This window comes from Rhipicephalus sanguineus, chromosome 1 (assembly GCF_013339695.2).
Source record: "Rhipicephalus sanguineus isolate Rsan-2018 chromosome 1, BIME_Rsan_1.4, whole genome shotgun sequence".
Lineage (NCBI taxonomy): Eukaryota > Metazoa > Arthropoda > Arachnida > Ixodida > Ixodidae > Rhipicephalus > Rhipicephalus sanguineus.
Window position 1 is genome coordinate 730,170 of NC_051176.1, and position 5,769 is coordinate 735,938.

The window sequence follows — 5,769 nt, forward strand, 5'->3', positions numbered from 1 at the left end:
GCGAGCATGGTGACTTAGGAATCGCAAAATAGTAATTTACTGATAATAGAAAAATTGTTTCCAGTTTGTTCCACATACGTTGTGCATAAATATATGTTTCACATTTTCTCTCCAAAAAGCGCTTTTTTATATGTGGGGCAAGCTATTTGGAGAAATTTTATTAGGGACAAGTACTGAACTTGTTTTGCTGCTTGCATATGGGGCTACTTGATTTATCTAAATCGGCGCGAGCCAAAAGTAGATATACCAGGGGCTTATACAGTTAACATGTCGTTATTCTGTGCTTTATTTGCATTCGTTGTGAATTTATATCCCGAATGTTATTCTGTAATCGCAGTAATAAATGTAATATATATATATATATATATATATATATATATATATATATATATATATATATATATATATATATATATATAGTAGTGGGAAAATAATCACGCGGACCCCGATAGAATAAGGAATGAAGAAAGAAACTACGACTTTCGTTGATTCGGCACTGTATATTTTCACTAACGTTTCGTCTGGTGGACCGCCCCGCCACGGTGGTCTAGTGGTTATGGCGCTCGACTGCTGACCCGAAGGTCGCGGGATCGAATCCCGGCCGCGGCGGCTGCATTTTCGATGGAGGCGAAAATGTTTGAGGCCCGTGTACTTAGATTTAGGTGCACGTTAAAGAACCCCAGGTGGTCGAAATTTCCGGAGCCCTCCACTACGGCGTCTCTCATAATCATATGGTGGTTTTGGGACGTTAAACCCCAGATATTATTATATCGTCTGGTGGACCAGACTTTGTCAAAGTAACAAGTACATCGCGGTGGGTTTCCTTATAAACACGCTTCAAGTACATAGTTTCAAAGAACTTATCGATAGCAAGAATGACAACATAAGATAGCGGTCACACGCAGTCGACATAGATTCATGCGCGCACATTTGGGACTCGTGGCAGCGAAGTCAGGTTACACAGAGTAAGATAGATTGCACACGCAGTTGATATGGCATTACACACTAGTGATATGACAGGATTATTGGATTGCACGTCACATGGAGGAAAGGAGGGGGGGGGATGACATCAGATCTGCGCTTTATCTATTTTTTTTCGCGGGAACGTAGTCACATGCTAGCATTAAAACTGCAAACAGTCTGAGATCGCAAACAGAAAATCTACGCAGCACTAAGATCAATTTTTACTTTTTAACTTCTCCTGAAGTACGCTTCAAACACACAAAGGTCAATACGAGAAGAAACTAAAACAACTAAAAAAAACTGAAAAACAGCACAGACACCGTACATGATGCACACAACTCGGTACGTATACACGTAGTCTGGTATGAAAGCTGAAAAATAGTGGGTGATTGCCAACGTAACCGTAGAAGAAACACGAGCGATATTTGAAACAGAGCTGCCTATCCCGGGGGGGGGGGGGGGATGACAGAGCTGTCATTGCCCCCCCCCCCTCCTTTAGTTTAGTGTTTAGTTTAGGTTTAGTGTTTCTCAGGGCCGCAGCGACGTCATGAACAGCTCTGAATGATTGCCAGTAAAGTTCTTAGACGTCAACGATCATACTTGTACTCGTAAATATACGGTGCATGCGCGCGTGTGTAATTAATGAACCAGATGTGTTGTGCCCCGTGACCGCTAGTAGCCGCTTCCTAATCTTACTACGCTTTTCTGCATGACATCAGAGTACTGCGGCGAGAGTGACTTCAGAAGCGCTTTGCACACGATAGAGGCCAAGCTCCTTCGCCAAGACGGTCCGCTTCGTCTCTTGGCGTCTTCGTCCACCTTTATTGTGGCTTCATGACGGACCCGCAGCCCAAGTTTTAGTCTTGTTCCATAGAACGCCTGATTGCAGGGACATGGCTTGCGTCTGCGTGGCAGGTACGCGTGTTAAAGCCCGAACACACGTACGCGTCGACGCGCTGCAACGCGTACGTGTGTTCGGGCCTTTACAGTACAAAGACGCCGCTGCCTCGAGCACAGGAGCACGTGTCAATGCGTCGGAAAAAAAAAAGCGAGCCGTCAACGTCATCTGTAATCTAAACGCGAAGGCGCCTAAAAGCCTCACAGATTCGCGCGCACTATCTCGGACGCATAGTGTTATTATTGTAATAAACTCTATGCTCGGACGCAACGACGCACTGTTGATGGTCGAGCAGCGCGCATGCCCGCGCCCGCGCGTGACTGCCGCGTCTTCCGCGGCAACCAGGGTCTTCGTACCTGTGCGCTAGCGTACGTTCGTATCAAACGTCGCGGGGTGCAAATCGCTTCGCAACAACCGCACTCCAATACTTTGCAGGCTAGTAGGCCTTGGCCGGGACCACAGAAAAATTCGTATCACCCCGAAATTCGTACGAGCCGTGATCGTATCACCGAGGTTTTACTGTATCACGTATGGGTCGTTTTCTGAAGGGTATTTGGCGGCGGAATTCCAACAACATATCGATACCTATCTTCAGCACGACTAAAATCTGGACGCCGATTGTGAAATATAGAGTTTTGTTTCACGGTTGGGTATCAACACATGGTGGCCACAGGGGATGTCTCGCGACAACAAAGCTTTAGACCTGTCATCCCTGTGCAGCTTAAAAACATACTTATAAAGAAAATGAAAAAAGGGGATGAAGACACTCATGTGCGGGCCGCGGGCCTCTAGGGAGAGGCCCACAGGCCGCGTGTTTGGGTCCCTTGAGCTATACAGACAGGCCCGTAGCCAGGAATTTTTTTTGAGGGGGCCCACTTGCTGAAAAGCTTGACTATTTGAGAAAACAGCTATTTTTATTATTTATGTTTGGTAAAAACACCTACTTCACAAATATTTTGGGGGGAGGGGCGGGCACCTAGCCCCCCCCCCCCCTGGCTACGGGTCTGTATACAGGTATAGTGTGAGATCTACATGATACTGCCGCAACACCGTTGTAATGTGCAGGAATAGCATAGGTTCAAACAGCATAAAGCGTGAGGCAAAATAATTCGCTTGACGAAATATCACGCTTGAAAAAAGGCAATTACGGATTCCGTGCCGGGTGATGTCCCTTTACCTCAAACCATATGCATCCAATGAGAAAGCGCCGAGCAGCTTATTCAAGCCTTTACATACCAAACTGTAACGAGCACCGAAAATAGATCGAAATCGCTTCGTCCACCTCCTGCCAGTGCTACCCGCGTAGTCTGGTGATCACCTTCTACCAGCACAACATCGTTAGGAAGGCATAAAGGATTATGACACGGAAAAAAAAAAAGAGCGCGGCACAAGCCGCGCATAACATACACTGCTGAAAACTGCAAGAAGAAGCCCTCAAAGAGGAGTTTTATATGTGATACTAAATAGTGTCACGACTTTCGGGAACGATAGAAATGAAGGGATAAGCTGCACAGCTACGTTCATTCTGCAGAGGTCCACAAAGACGTCCTAAATTTACTCCAGTGGTGGAAGTTAAGAACTACGACTGCCGACGCCTTCACATTTCGCAAGGCAGATGTGCAGCTCTGCGGATAGCGCATGCAGTGCGAGAAACTTTAGCGTGGCAGTATATGTGATGCAACGATGGATGGCGTGCTTCAAGCCGGAATCTCTAGATAATTTGATTTTTTTGCACAATAACGCGTGAAGAAATAAACTATGAAATATGCCACAAAAGACTTATGCACTGTATATAGCAATGGTGTGATGTATGAAAAGAATGCTACCACAAATACTTTTTTCGTCCTTTCGTCTGCCTAAACGTATTTCTAAAAGTACACGTGGTGCACACGGTTCGTTGTAATTTTTATCCAGGTTAGTGTATTTACAAAAAGGTAAAAAACTTGGCTTTCTTTCTCTATCTTGCTGTGGCCAGGTGCTACAATGATGAAGACAGGTGTTACATAGCCAGAAGCCGGGTGCACTATTGCCTTTGTCGTTAGAACGTTTTAGGTTTCAGTAAAGAGCGCAATAAAAACAAACTGAAGAGAGCGTTCTGTTCTCTGTCTCCCCTGTTTTTATTGCACTTCCTATCGAAACTGTACTCATGCTGCAAATCACTTTCCTTGGTGCAATATCTGCTACAAAACGCTCTTAATGATCCCTATTGCATTTGCAAAAAAAAAAAAAAACAGTTATGGTATACATTTGCCTAGCAAACATTCAGTGCACCCAGTAAGTCCACTCACCTGTTTCCACCGTGAGCCCCTGTTTACACGAAATTACCGTAGGCTAAAGTAGAATTGTTAGCGAAACATTCGCCATCAAAGCGTAAATATTTCCTACTTAATACTTTGCTGTAGATTCTATGTTCTGGCAACACCACCTATACTATTGGCTCGGGCCTCTGTCGGGCCTGATCTGCCGTCTGGCCGGACCGGGCCGGGTTGGCGAAATTTTTTCTCGGGTTCGGGCCGAGCCCGGGTCGCGCATTGAATCACCGGGCCGGGCTCGGGCGGGTAAATTCGAACGAATTCCGGGCCCGGGCCGAAAATCACGGCCCGTGCAGTGCTCTACTTCCTGGTACCAGAAGGTTTTCGTCGTACATGTGCGGCATAGCGTTTATTTTTAAAACGCGCGCCTTTCTCGATAATTTCTTTTGCTTGGCCTGTGCTGCCACACTTCGGGAATGCGTGGAGTTTTTTTCATTCGCCGATGTCTCTCCGTTGTATTTTTTTTTTTTTGCGTCCCAAAACGGCGCTCCGGCTATCGCTTGCCCATCTGAGCGCGTTCGCGTTGCAGCTGCGCACCTTTTCGATCATTTCTCTTGCTTTGCATGTGCTGCCACGCTTCGGGAATACGTGAATTTTTTTTCATGCGCCGATGTCTCTCCGTTGTTGCTTTTATGCTTCGCAAAACGGCGCGCCGGCTATCGCTTGCGCAATCGAGCGCGCCCGCGGAGTGGTTGGTTTCAAACGCGCGCCTTCTTCGATCATTTCTCTTGCTTGTATTGTGCTGCCACGCTTCGGGAATACGGGGAATTTTTTTAACGCGCCGATGCACCTCCGTGCGCCGATGTCTCTCCGTTGTTTTTTTAGGGGCGAAGCTCCTTAAAGCGGCACCCGTTCGTCCCTCGTAGTCGTAGTGCGTAACCAGTCGTAACGCTAGTACCAGATCTTGACCTCCAAGGTGGTGCCGGTGGGAGATTTTTCCTGTGGGTTGTTGAACAATAAAAAATTCGTAGCGTGCACGTTAACTAAAAGCCGAATTCTTCTGTCTCTCATTCCCCATTAGCAGCCATTGGCATGTTCCAGTAGGAAACGTTAATAGAAGTAGAAGTGTAAGTGTTAGCTAAAAGCCGACTTCTTCTGTCTCTCATTCCCATTAGCAGCCATTGTTTACCTCCAAGGTAGTGCCTGGTGAGATTTCTCCTGTGCGTGATTAAACAATAAAAATTTTGTTCAAAACGCCGTTGATTGATGAAATAAACCAACGAAAGACACCAGATGTTTTCTAAAGCAATGGTTTTCTAAACAATGAAAATTCACAGCGTACATGTAAAATTAAAGTGAGCTGCAAGTCGTCATAACTCATCGAACCTTTAGTATAAACGCGCCCGATCTCACGTCGGTGATGATGTACTGGGCAGAATTCACGGAAGATTCACGGTTTACCGATGAACCTCCGCAGCTTCGCCCACTCATCATCATTAACTCCGTGGATATGCTGTGATTTTTTTTCGTGTGGATAGAGCGAATATTTCCGGCTACATGCGTTAACCTCGTTAAAACGTACCTGCCGTGAACGCGGCATAACTACGCATTAAACGGTAGTAGGAACTAACCACCAAGTTCCAATTTGCATCTCCT